The following is an 884-nucleotide window of genomic DNA, read 5'->3' on the forward strand; positions in this document are numbered from 1 at the left end:
ATAGCACCAAGATTTAGATAAGAATCCTGAAGCAAGCAGAAATTGGCTTCTTTGTCAGCCTCTAGGAAAGGACAGTCTTGTGAAATGTTTAGTCAAAGGCTATAGCATTTGCCAAGGCTCTTGACTGAACAGTGGTCTAGTTAGATTTCCTTCTTCAGTTTGGTGATCAAAGTGATGAAATAATGGCTAATAACTCAGGAAAATAACAATACATTTTCATTTTTGTCACTGACTATGAAGTATTAAATGAGACACAAATCTGTCAGTGCAATGAACAGTTTTGAACAGCATGTGCTATATCCCTGTCTGTCCCACAAGAATTAGTGTTTCATTGTACTTTTTTTTGGTTTGTTGAAGTCACAAGCCCCACAAACTTACAGTGTAGAAAATATGTGAAAAACAGAGCCAAAAGAACTCATTTGTTAAAACTGCCTTTTATTTCAAGCTTATTTTTTTAATCTTAAAAATATATTTTTGATGGCACAAAGCTTCAGAATCAGCACCTTTGCATTTACAAACTACAGAGAATCTCTGTCAATTTGTGTTTCCCTAATTCTGACTTTTAATCATACAGAAAATCTTATTCTTTGTTCCTGTTTTCTATGAAAGGCTCAACAGCAGTGCTGCAACAAGATTGCATGTTATGAGGATTCCATTCACAAAATAGATTTATAGCACATTAAATACTGATTTAGTAATTCTGTTATACCTATATAAATACACAGTGCAGCTTTTGTGATGTGCCACCCTTTCTTGTCTTTTCATTTACACTCCAGTTCACAAGAGCATCATTAGTACAAATTAATGAGATTTTACTGTACAGTTATCTTGTAACAAGCTCTTAAATATATTTTAATTGATGTTTTTGAAGCCAGTGTAATGAG

This window comes from Falco biarmicus, chromosome W, assembly GCF_023638135.1.
Source record: "Falco biarmicus isolate bFalBia1 chromosome W, bFalBia1.pri, whole genome shotgun sequence".
In the NCBI taxonomy this organism is placed as follows: domain Eukaryota; kingdom Metazoa; phylum Chordata; class Aves; order Falconiformes; family Falconidae; genus Falco; species Falco biarmicus.